Source organism: Rattus rattus, chromosome 1 (genome assembly GCF_011064425.1).
Source record: "Rattus rattus isolate New Zealand chromosome 1, Rrattus_CSIRO_v1, whole genome shotgun sequence".
Classification (NCBI taxonomy): domain Eukaryota; kingdom Metazoa; phylum Chordata; class Mammalia; order Rodentia; family Muridae; genus Rattus; species Rattus rattus.
In genome coordinates, this window is record NC_046154.1 from 240,759,754 (window position 1) to 240,772,721 (window position 12,968).

The 12,968-nt window shown below is 37.4% G+C and overlaps 1 non-coding gene across 1 annotated transcript; it reads right to left on the bottom strand.

Moving 5' to 3' along the window:
• Positions 1-1,965: 1,965 nt before the first annotated feature.
• On the bottom strand, positions 1,966-2,151 carry LOC116890626. The gene has a single exon (XR_004386771.1). It is a non-coding gene; the product is annotated as a U2 spliceosomal RNA (small nuclear RNA).
• Between the last annotated feature and the right edge of the window lie 10,817 nt (positions 2,152-12,968).

Genomic DNA, 12,968 nt, shown 5'->3' on the forward strand with positions numbered 1-12,968 from the left:
AACTTTGCTTTGAGAGATAAATTATCAAGAAGCACATGACAAGAATTGGAAATCACCCGTCACTGAGTGTCAATCTATGTGCAGTTTTTTAAATTAACAAGGTTAGAGTTGATAAAGGATAAGATCATGCTCTATGGGCTAATGGAGACAGTAACATTTTCTAATGAGAGCCCAACCACAGAGACCAAAGAAAGGGAAAGAAGGTGGTGGAACAGAAAGAACAGATGTATATTCATTGAAACAGTGTTCTCTTAAATTTGATTAGAACATTCTGAAAATTTTAAGACATTGAAATTTTTAGTGTCTGTTCTCTTTACTGTAGAGCCCAAGAAAAGACTTCTGGGTGTTCTTAGTTTATTGGAAACAAATTCTAGCAAGTCAGTAGCAGGAGGGAAGTGAGGGGATGGAAGAGGGGAGAAGAAAGCAAATTAAGGACACTGCTCTGAGTAATGGGGCTTTGATTCTGCCCTTTTAAATCCTAAATGCAGTATGTAGTTTCCAAGTTGTAAATATTGACATTATATCTAATCACATAGAACATTTTTAAATGCATGTGGTTGAATTGGAAGCATCATGATGGTTTTGTTGTTTATCAACATTGTGTTTTAAAGGACATATGTAGAACTTTGAGGTAACATGACAACCTAGAAGCTGCCTACATGTGTCTCATGAAGAAGAATCAGAATAATGAAAAATGGATGCTGTCTATAGAGAACCATTGAAACACGTGTGATGATAGACAAGGTAAAAGTGTGTAGGAAAAGATTTCTTCTCATGCCGAGAAGAAATAAACTAAGTATCCAGCAGCACAACTTCCTGGTACAGAGAGGGGAAGCACAAGCTTCATAAAAATTGTAAGCCAGGTGGCAGTAATGAAATAGACACTCTATCCTACAGACAGTTTACAGCCCTTAGATCCAGTTGCAGATTTTGATAAGATGGTAAATTCTCCTGTAGTCAGATCAGCAGCCGAAAGTAATCATTCTATCATCCTGGGTGGCATTTTGAGAACTTGTTTAAAACTAAGCTGACTTGGGTATCTGAAAATGGGACAATAACTGCTTAGCCTCAATTTAACTTGTTATATCCTGTAGGTAAAGAACAGCCTTATGCGGCCTTTGTGGAGAGTGCTAGCAAGCTGAAAAACATAGGTGGCGGAAAGGTCTGCCCAGACAATGAACTGCACAGGAAAAGATAGCCCTGCATTTGATGGTGGAGAGCAATTAACCCTAGAGGTTGATAATCTTGAGTCTGTGATTATTAGAAATCAACCTCTGGAACCAACTACTTCCCTTCACTGTTGGAAGTCTTGAGAATTTTGAAGATCCAGAAGAATCATGTCTGGATGACCACCTAGTTTGAAGGTGTCCAACTGAAGCCTCTGCCTTCTGTAAAGATCTTGCACAGCACTTGTCATCCACATACACTTTGCAATGGGTTGATCAGAACTTAGAGATTTGTAAAGTGCAAATATAGTCCTGGGCCTATAGAAATCTCTAGTGCAGTAGCTCCCCTCATGCACAAATAAACGAAGCTACATAAGTGGGCATGGCTCTGGTAGACTTCAGATAGTTGTGAAGTGCAGACCAGACAACTTAAACTGGCCTTTCCTTGATCTGTGCATCAGACACAGTCTTAAATACTAGAGAACTTAGAAACCACTCTAATATTTCTTCTTTTTTTTCTTTTTGCCCTTTGACCCCACCCTTTACTTTTATCAGCAATTACCTTACTGTATTAAAAAGAAAAATTTTGTTTCTATTTTTATCCTCTTTCATAAATTCTCCTAATTTTGTTGGACATTTCCATTGTTGGCCAATCCCTTTTCCTTCTTTTGTTCTTTCCTCTGCCACTATCACTTTTTTATTATACATTTATTTTTTGAACTTCTCTTATTAAAAGAAGCCTTTCTGTGTTTTTTTTTCTTATTTTTAAGCAGTTTTTTAAACCAGCATTATTTCCCAGAGGGGGTGCACCATTCTTGGAGGTACTGCAATACCAGGTCCATGTGAGGAGTGGACGGAGCAAACTCCTATTCCAACCCCTAGTTCCAAAAACCCATTTAATATATTGTCCTTGGATAGAGGACATATCAGATATTAAACTGATAAGAACAGATACTTGATCTTAGCCAAAAGGCTGAGAAGTGATTTTTCTATATTTTTTATATGCCTCTTCTCATATTTATCTGATTTTTGGGCTTTGTTAATATTGGAAATTTTTATTTTATTCATTTTTCTTTTCTAATTGTAGTATTCATATTTTATTTTTTTCTAATACCTTGCTCATTTTTATTTTTCCTCCAAACATTCTCCATTTTTTCCTTATTTTATTTGACATTCTTCCCTTTATACATGCTTATTTTCAATGCTGTTCCTTTATTATTTCCACCTTTATCTAATTTTTCACCTTTATAGCACACCCTAAGTTTTGATATTTGATGATCATTTGTGATTCATGAATAGGCTTCATTCAATACTGAGCATATGGTTTGATATTGTTATTTCAATAGTTTGCTTCTCTTAGCATTGCTATAGCTTGAGCCCTCAAGAGGAGCTGCTCAAAAGAAGCCCTTCAAATAAAACTGAACAGATAGCCATAGCAGCAAATGCATAAAGCATAACATGCAAACATGAAAAATAGGGCAACCAAACTCCAAAAGATCATGATTTCTTCCACTCAAATACTGAATTAAGTATAATGCTTGGAAAATATTTCAAAAGCTGGCTTTTAAATGATTAATGGCCTCAAAAAATTATATAAATAAGATCTTTTGAATTTAGTACCTAAAAATCACCAATATAGAATGAAGAAGCACACTTGATGAGAATGTGTGTTTGCGTGTGTGTGTAGTATATAACATCAATATACTCAACCAGAGAATATCAGGAATGAAGACTCAAGAAAAGAGTACACTCACACATCAATAAGGAAAAGAAACAAGCATTGCCACAAGATCTAAGAACTTTAGGATATGATCAATGGACCAAACTCCAGAATCAATATGAGATAAAAGAATCGAGATTTTAAAAGCATATATTTGATGAAATCACATTTGAAAACTTACATATATAGAGTAATAAATGGGCCATCCAAATACAAGAAACATTTAAAGATTCAAGCCAACATGTCCAAAGGAAAACTTCTCTAAAATATTATAATCAAGATGAAAAAATACAACATAATATTTAAAGTCTTCTCATTGAAGACTACCTCTCATAGTAATTAAGGTAATAAGAGAGGAAAATGCTCAGTAGTCCTAACCAGCTGTGATGCCCATGAATCACAGTGACCAACACAGTAAGATATCCATCCCTAAACATACAATAATGGCACATCTTGACAGTAGCTGATAGCTGTATAATTGGACTTAAAGCTGTTCAACAGGAAAGAAATCATGCCTGCTACTTTAGCCAACTATGTGGCTAATGAGATCATACATCTTACTTAGTCACTTTCCTAAGCCTAACCATTCTTAATTCTTATCCTTTTACTGACAGATAAATGTAGCTCTTTCCTCTCATTAAAAAAATATTAAAAAACAAAACTTTTTTCAGCAGAGAGGCAATTAGAGAAAGGAACAGGTCAGAATGCAGAGAATAGCAGAATGTGGTGGCCAGCCATAGTTGGTATATCTACAATACAACCCTACACTTAAGGTTCAGGGAACATTGTAGAAGAGAACACAGAAAGATTATAATAGGCAGAGAACAGGAAGTATGCTGCAAGATTATCTTCTGTTTATAATGGGAAAGCTACACCTAAGAAATCTCAGCACTATGTTTGCCTAAATAAGACCAGAACACAGACAAAACCACTTGTTAAAACTCTAGACATAGCTCTTCTGCATGAACTGACAATAGCTGTGTTTATTTACACAACACCTGCATAGCATGAACAAGCAGGTTTAAAAAAAATCTAGAATGGATTGGGGAGAGGCTCCAAAGACCAAGGAACTATTAGCAGTTGATGACTATAGGGTGAGGAAGAATTACTTTTCTTCAGGAATTTAGGCACTGTTAGATTCCCAATGGATGGCCCCGTGGCCTCTGTTCATATGGGCTGCACTCATTGGATTTGATGGTTTTTTTTTTTTTTTAAGGACAAAATTGGGAGGAAAATGTGATAGGAGGTCATGGGAGTAGTTATAAGGGGAATTGAGGATTGGATATGATTAAGGTATATTGTGTACATTATGATATTTTCAGAGAATAATTTTAAAAATACATAGAACATAGAATAATAAAATACATTTACCATTAATAGTGCCCCAACTTCTGAATATAGAGGAAATAAAATCACCATTCCAAAGAAGCAACCAAAAGATCCAATTATCTGTTGTCCTCAAGAAATACATCTTGCCCTGTGGTGGAGAGAGTTAGATCCTCAGAAGTGCAGACACTTCTGAGAATTCAGAGAAGACTACTAACCCAAGAGGAAATTGCATAGTGCCATCTGTGCTACCTGGGCACAGGGACCTAGGAGCAATCATGGGCAGGACCCTTTGGGTTTCTGCCTGCACCAAAAGCTGAAAGCCAGTTGCCAGAAGTGCCTTCACACCTGAGAGCAGAGGTAAGACCAACTCTTCTGCCCCAAGTGAACTGTGTCGTAGACTCAAGACGCACAAAGGCAGAAGTCCTCAGGGACAGGGCATTTCCGGTTTCTGGCTGTGCTCGGAACTGAACTGAATCAAACTGATACCACAGCTCCCTGCCCCCAAATCCTGTGGGGGAGAGATCTGGACACCCAGACAAGCAGACGGTCCTGAGACCGCAGGACAGACTGCCATTTCTGCCCACCTCTGCCCCCATCCCTGGCCCAAGAGGAAACTGCATAATGCCTCTGGATACAGGAATATAGGAACAGTCAGTGGCAGGAACCTGCTGGTTCTGGCCTATGGCCAGAACTGAACTGAGCTGGTAACATGGCTCCCTCCACCCAAATCCCATGAGGGAGAGAGCTGGACCTTCAAAAGTGTGGACAATCCTGAAAATTCAGAGGAGACTACTCTCTGCCCACATTCCAGACCCAAGAGGAAATCACCTAGTGCCATCTGTGGCCCCTGGGCACAGAGACCTAGGAGCAGTCAGAAACAGGACCCTACGGGTTTCTGTCTGTGCTAAGAGCTGAAAGCCAGTCACGAGCACCTACACATCTGAGAGCAGAACTCTGTTCCCATACTGGCTGAAAGAAGACAGGTCTACAGAAGAAAACTTCCCTAACCTAAAGAAAGAGATGCCCATAAACATACAAGAAGCATACAGAACTGCAAATAGATTGTACCAGAAAAGGAATTCACCTGTCACATAATAGTCAAAACATCAAATGCACAAAACAAAGAAAGAATATTAAAAGAAATAAGGGGAAAAGGTCAAGTAACCTATAAAGGCAGATCTATCAGAATTACACCAGACTTCTCACCAGAGACTATGAAAGCCAGTAGATACCGTGCAGATGTCATACAGACCCTAAGAGAACACAAATGCCAGTCCAGGCTACTATATCCAGCAAAACTATCAATTACCATAGGTGGAGAAACTGAGATATTCCATGACAAAGCCAAATTTACACAATATCTTTCTACAAATCCAGTCCTACAAAGATAATGGATGGAAAACTTCAACACAAGGACAGAGATTACAAAAAGCAAAAAAGTAATCTCCTTGTGACAACACCAAAATAAGAGAGACACACAAAATTCCACCTCTAACAACAAAAATAGCAGGAAACAATAATCACTATCCCTTAATATCTCTCAACATCGACAGACTCAATTCTCCAATAAAGAGACATAGACTAACTAACAGACTGGATACATAAAGAGGAACCAGCATTTTGCTGCATACAGAAAACACACTTCAGAGACAAAGGCAAACACTACCTCAGAGTAAAAGGCTGGAAAACAACTTTGCAAGTAAATGGTCCAAAGAAACAAGCTGGAGTAGCAGCCATTCTAATATCAAATAAAATCGACTTTCAACCAAAAGTCCTTAAAAAAGATAAGGAAGGAAACTTCATACTCACCAAAGGAAAAATCCACCAAGATAAACTCTCAATCCTAAATATCTGTGCTCCAAATGCAAGAGCACCTACATTCATAAAAGAAACCTTACTAAAGCTCAAATCACACATTGCACCTCACATGATAATAGTAGGAGATTTCAACACCCCACTCTCATCAATGGACAGATAATGGAAACAGAATTAAACAGAGACATAGAGAAACTAACAGAACTTATGAACCAAATGGACTTAAAAGATATTTTTTAGAACATTTCATCATAAAAATAGGATATACCTTCTTCTTAGCACCTCATAGTACCTTCTCCAAAATTGACCATATAATCAGTTGCAAAACAAGCCTCAACAAATACAGGAAGATAGAAATAATCCCATGAATCCTTTCAGATCACTCAATGATAACTTGGTCAAGGAAGAAATAAATTAAAGACTTCTTAGAATTTAATGAAAATGAAGGCACAATATACCCAAACTTATGGGATACAATGAAAGCAGTGCTAAGAGGAAAACTCAGCTCTGAGTGCCTGCAAAAAGAAACAGGAGAGAGCATACATCAGCAGCTTGACAGCACACCTAAAAGCTCTAGAACAAAAAAGAAGTAAATACACCCAAGAGGAGTAGAAGGCAGGAAATAAACTCAGGACTGAAATCCACCAAGTAGAAACAAAAAGGACTATACAAAGAATAAAACCAGGAGCCAGTTCTTTGAGAAAATTAACAAGATAGACAAACCCTTAGCCAGACTAACCAGAGGGCAGAGTGTATATCAAATTAAAATCAGAAATAAAAAGGGAGACAAAACAACAGAATCTGAGGAAATTCAAAAAATCAAATCCTACTACAAAAGCCTATATTCATTCAATAAAACTGGAAAATCTGGAGGAAATAGAAAATTTTCTAGACAAATACCATGTACCAAAGTTAAATCGGGAACAGATAAACCATCTAAACAACCCCATAACTCCAAAAGAAATAGAATCAATTATTAAAAGTCTCACAACGAAAAAGAGCCCAGGACCAGATTGGTTTAGTGCAGAATTCTATCAGACCTTCATAGAAGACCTCATACCAATACTGTCCAAACTATTCCACAAAATAGAAAGAGACAGAGTACTACCAAATTCCTTCTATTAAGCCACAATTATGCTTATACCTAAACCACACATTGACAAAGGAAGAGAACTTCAGATCAAATTTTCTTATGAATATCAATGCAAAAATACTCAATAAAATTCTTGCAAACCTAATCCAAGAACACATCAAAACAATCATCCATCATGATCAAGTAGGCTTCATCCCAGGAATCCAGGGATGGCTCAGTATATGAAACTCCACTATAATCCACTTAATCCACTATAATCCACAATAATCAACTTAATCCACTACAGAAAAAATTTTACAGAAAAAAAAACCCCACATAATCATTTCATTAGATGCTGAGAATGCATTTGGCACAATTCAACACCCCTTCATGATAAAAGTCCTGGAAAGATCAGGGATTCAAGGCCCATATCTAAACATAGTAAAAGCAATGTACAGCAAACCAGTAGCTAACATCAAACTAAATGGAGAGAAACTTGAAGCAATCCCACTAAAATCAGGGACTAGACAAAGCTGCCCACTCTTTCTCTACTTATTCAATATAGTACTCAAAGTCCTAGCCAGAGCAATCAGACAACGGAAGAAGGTCAAAGGGATACAAATTGAAAAGGAAGAAGTCAAAATATCACTATTTACAGATGATATGATAGTATACTTAAGTGACCACAAAATTTCCACCAGAGAACTATTAAGCCTGATAAACAACTTCAGCAAAGTGGCTGGGTATAAAGTTAACTCAATCAAATCAGTAGCCTTCCTCTGCTCAAAGGATAAGCAGGCTGAGAAAGAAATTAGGGAAATGACACCCTTCATAATAGTCCCAAATAATATAAAATACCTCAGTGTGACTCTAACCAACCAAGTGAAAGATCTGTATAACAAGAACTTCAAGTCTCTGAAGAAAGAAATTGAAGAAGATCTCAGTACATGGAAAGACCTCTCATGCTCATGGATTGGCAGGATTAATATAGTAAAATGGCTATTTTGCCAAAAGCAATCTACAGATTCAATGCAATTCCCATCAAAATTCCAACACAACTCTTCATAGAGTTAGAACAATTTGTAAATTCATTTGAAATAACAAAAAACCCAGGATAGTGAAAAATATACTCAAGAATAAAAGAACTTCTCAGGGAATCACATCCCTGACCTCAAGCAGTATTACAGAGCAATAGTGATAAAAACTGTATGGTATTGGTACAGATACAGGCAGGTAGATCAATGGAATAGAATTGAATACCTAGAAATGAACCTACACACTTATGATCACTTGATCTTTGACAAAGGAGCTGAAACCATCCAATGCAAAAAAAGATAGCATTGCCAACAAATGGTGCTTGTTCAACTGGAGGTCAGCATGTAAAAGAATGCAAATTGATTCATTCTTATTGCCCTGTACACAGCTTAAGTCCAAGTGGATCAAAGACCTCCACATCAAACCAGACACACTCAAACTAAGAGAAGAAAAAGTGGGGAAGATTCTCAACACATGGGCACTGGGAAAAATTTCCTGAACAAAACATCAATGGCTTATGCTCTAAGATCAAGAATCAACTAATAGTACCTCATAAAACTGCAAAGCTTCTGTAAGGAAAAGGACACTGTCACTAGGACAAAATGGCAACCAACAGATGGGGAAAATATCTTTACCAATCTTACATCTGATAAAGGGCTAATATCCAAAATATACAAAGAACTCAAGAAGTTAGATTCCAGAGAGCCAAATAACCCTATTAAAAAAATGGGGTAGAAAGCTAAACAAAGAATTCTCAGCTGTGGTATATCGAATGTCTGAGAAGCACCTAAAGAAATGTTCAACATCCTTAATCATCATGGAAATGCAAATCAAAACAACCCTGAGAGTCCACCTCACACCAGTCAGAATAGCTAAGATCACAAACTCAGGTGATAACAGATGCTGGTGAGGATGTGGAGAAAGAGGGACACTCCTCCATTGTTGGTGGGATTGCAGACTGGTACAACTACTCTTGAAATAAGTCTGGAGGTTCCTCAGAAAGTTAGACATTGCACTATCTGAGGACCCAGCTATACCTCTCCTGGGCATATACCTAAAAGATGCTCCAACATATAACAAAGACACATGCTTTACTAAGTTCATAGCAGCCTTATTTATAATAGCCAGAAGGTGGAAAGAACCCAGATGTCCTTCAACAGAGGAATGGATACAGAAAATGTGGTACATTTACACAATAGAGTACCACTCAGCTATCAAAAACAATGACTTCATGAAATTCATTGGCAAATGGATTGAACTAGAAAATATCATCCTGAGTGAGTTAACCCAGTCACAGAGAAACATAAGGTGTGCACTCATTGATAAGGGGACATTAGCCCAAAAGCTCTAACCACCCAAGATACAATACACAGACCACATGAAGCTCCAGAAGAAGGATGACCAAAATGCAGATGCTTTACTCCTTCTTAAAAGGGGGAACAAAGTTTGGAGCAGAGACTGAAGGAACGGCCATTCAGAGCCTGCCCCACATGTGGCCCATATATATACATCCACCAAAACTACATAAGATTGATGAAGCTAAGAAGTGCATGCTGACAGGAACTGGATATAGATGTCTCCTGAGAGACACAGCCAGAGCATGTCGTATACAGAGGCGAATGCTAGTAGCACTGAACTGAGAATGGGACCCTCGTTGGAGGAATTAGAGAAAGTATTGAAAGAGCTGAAGGGGCTTGCAAACCCATTAGAACAAGGACAACCAACCAAAGTTCCCAGGGTCTAAACCACTACCCAAAGACTGTACATGGAATGACACATGGCTCCAACTGCATATGTAGCAGAGGATGGCCTTGTTGGGCACCAATGGAAGGAGAAGCCCTTGATCCTGCCAAGTTGGACCACCAGTGTAAGGGAATGTCAGTGGGTGGGAAGGAGGGTTGATGGGAACGGGAGCACACTTATAGAAGAAGGGGATAGGGGACTTATGGACAGGAAACTGGGAAAGGGAATAACATTTGAAGTGTAAACAAAAAGAATATCCAAAAAAAGTATATACACCTCATTGGTAAATAAAACAGCAATCCTGCTACAATAGTTTCTGAGCAATACAATATAAATGGAGCACAAGACGAAGACTTCATGATAGGTTTTATCAATATTAGAGGTCCTTAAAGAGTTAATAAATCCATTAATGAAATCGATGAAAACACAGACTAGAAATGAATAAGTTCAAAATCTGAAAGTGAAAATAGAATCAATAGAATCAAAATGCAAACAGAGGGAAATTTGGAAATGAAAATTTTAGTAACTCAAACAGGAGGCAAACATCACCATACAAGAAGACGGGTTGAAAGAGAGAATCTCAGACATGGAAGACACAATAGAAGAAATAAATACTCTGGTCAAAGATAATGCTAAATCTAAACACTCCTGGCACAAGACATCCTGGAAACTCATGAAAAGATCAAATCTAAGAATTTAAGGAATAGAGGAAGAAGAAGGAACCCAAATCAAAGGAACAGAAAATATTTTCAACTTAATCATAGAAGAAAATTACCCTTACCTAAAAAACGAGATGCCTAACAAAGTGCAAGAAGCATACAGAACACCAAATAGATGGGTCCAGAAAGTAAAGTGCCCCTTACACTAAACATAAAGGACAAAGAATATTAAAAACTCCAAGGGGACAGAACCAAATAACATACAATCCTATTACAATAACATTTGACTTCTCAATGAATACTCTGAGATCCAGGAGGGCCTGGATATATGTTTTATGTACTCTAAGAGACCAGAAATACCAGCCCAGACTACTATACACAGCAAAGTTTTCTATCACAATAGACGGAGAAAGTAAGACATTCCATAATAAACAAGGTTTAAGCAATATCTGTCTATAAACACAGCCCAGCAGATGGCACTAGAAAGAAAACTCCATCCTAAAGAGGGTAACTTCACCCAAGAAAACATAAGGAATATATAATCTCAAATCAAAACAAGAAAGACACATCAAAACACAACAAAAATGGAAAGCCTAGAAAAGATGTTTTAATACAGTAAAAAAAAAAAAAGGAAATTGAAGTCACTAGAAAACCAAAAACCTCAAGGATTGATAATGATTATGATGATGGTGGTTGGTGGTGATGATGATGATTAGTAATAGAAGAACTATAATACCAAATGTGATCTACAGAGTCAATGTAACTCCATCAAAATCTGGATGACATTCTTCACAGAAACAAAATTCCACAATTCATAGGGAAAGACAGAAAGTTTCCAATGGTTAAGGTGATTTTTAGGGAAAAAAAACAATTTGAAGTTATTATAATGCTTTCTTTCAGATTATATAATAGAGCTATCATAACCAAAACAGTATAGTACTGGCACAAAAACAGACAAGTAGATTAATGGAATAAAAGAGAGAACCTAGAACTAAAACTATAGTTACTGCTAACTAGTTTTTGACAATGCTGTCAAGAGCACACATTGAAAATACTCTACCCTCTTCATAAAAACAAAAACAAGCAAAAACCAAACCAACCAAACAAACAGTTCTTGGAAATTGTATATCCATATGTAAATGAACTAAACTGTGTATTGCTTACCCTGCACAAAAATTAGCTTAAAATGAGTCAAAAACATTAGTGTAAGTCATGAAACACTGAAAGTGCTAGAGAAAAAATGGACTAAATACTTCAGGACCTTATGCAACATAAGAAATAATCTCAGACCTTGGTGCTATATGAAATCCAAAAGCTTACAGCAAAGGAAATGATCATCAGAGACAGAATGATAGAAGACATGCCAAAGATGCACCTGATGAGAGACTAGTGGCCAGAACATATTAAAAACAAACTTAAAAACTAAATACCAAACCTCTGGTGAATCGAGTAAACAGTTGTCAAATGCTGAAATAAAAATGACCAGAGCTCTGGCCTTGTTCCCTGATCTGGAGGATCTTCACATGACCCCAAGAGTGTCCTGCCTCCCGGCTGTCAAATATTCGGGGGTCCAAAACTAAGCAGCTTGGAACCCTGCCCAACCATCCATCATAGTTGAATCTGCGCACCACCACAGCTGGGTCTGACTGAGACACAGCCTTCAGAGTAGCTTCCACCTGAGGCACAGCCAATAGAGGATGGTATGCTGATCTCCATTGTCTGGCTCACGCCTCACCACACTCTCCTGACAGTCTTACTGTCATCAGATTATGTAGCTAACAGCAGGGAAAAACAGATGCCTGAAGGACAGTATAAAACACAATCAACAAGACATAGGGCAATATGGCAACACTAGAGCTCAGCTATCCTGCTACAAGAAACCCTGGATTTCCTAATGAAACTGAAGCACAAGAAGAGAATCTTAAATTCATTCTTATAAAGATGATAGAGACCTTTAAAGAAGTCATGAATAAATCCCTTAAGGAAATATAGGAAAAATACCTTCAAACAGGTATAGGCATTAAAAAAGGAAGCAAATAAATATAAAGAAATAAAGGAAGATACAATCAAACAGGTGAAGGATATGAATAAAATAGTCTAAGACCTGAAAAGGGAAATAAAAGCAATAAAAACCCCCACAAACTAAGGTAAATCCTGGAGATGGAAAGCCTAGGAAAGAAAACAGGAACTACAGACGTAAGCACCATCAACAGAATACAGGAGATAGAAAATACAATAGAAGAAATTAATATATCAGTCAAGGAAAATGCAAAAGTGCATGACATTAATCTTCCAAGAAATCCGGGACAATTTGAAAAAACAAACCTAAGACTAATAGGAACAGAAGAAGAAGACCTCCAGATCAAAGGCCCAGAAAACATCTTCAACAAAAGCATAGAAAAAATTTCCCTAACCTAAAGGAAGAGATG